This window comes from Mesitornis unicolor, unplaced genomic scaffold (assembly GCF_000695765.1).
Source record: "Mesitornis unicolor isolate BGI_N332 unplaced genomic scaffold, ASM69576v1 scaffold13112, whole genome shotgun sequence".
Classification (NCBI taxonomy): Eukaryota; Metazoa; Chordata; class Aves; order Mesitornithiformes; family Mesitornithidae; genus Mesitornis; species Mesitornis unicolor.
In genome coordinates, this window is record NW_010171266.1 from 2282 (window position 1) to 2592 (window position 311).

Here is a 311-nt window from a genome sequence, read left to right on the forward strand (position 1 = left end):
CGTGGGGAGAAGTGGGATATAGGGACATTGGGGGGACATGGGAAGGCATAAGGGGCTGTGAGGGGACATTGGGGGGACATGGGGACGTGGGAGGACATTGGGACATGGGGTGAACAGGGGGACATGGGGTGAACAGGGGGACATGGGGACTTAAGGGGGATATGGGGATGTGAAGGGATATGGGGACATGGGGGGACGGGACAGCAAGGTGATGGGTCTGGGGGGTGTCCTCAAGTCCCCACCATGTCCCCGCTGTGTCCCCAACGTGTCCCCGCTGTGTCCCCAGATCATCAGCACCTACACCGCGGCCG

At 62.1% G+C, this 311-nt stretch overlaps 1 protein-coding gene across 1 annotated transcript in view; it reads left to right on the plus strand.

Moving 5' to 3' along the window:
- The window catches only part of LOC104537178 (pre-mRNA-splicing factor SYF1-like), a gene marked incomplete at both ends in the record, with an annotated part of 5548 nt that overhangs the window by 2169 nt on the left and 3068 nt on the right, over nucleotides 1-311 (plus strand). The gene's annotated exons all lie outside the window — the stretch shown is intronic.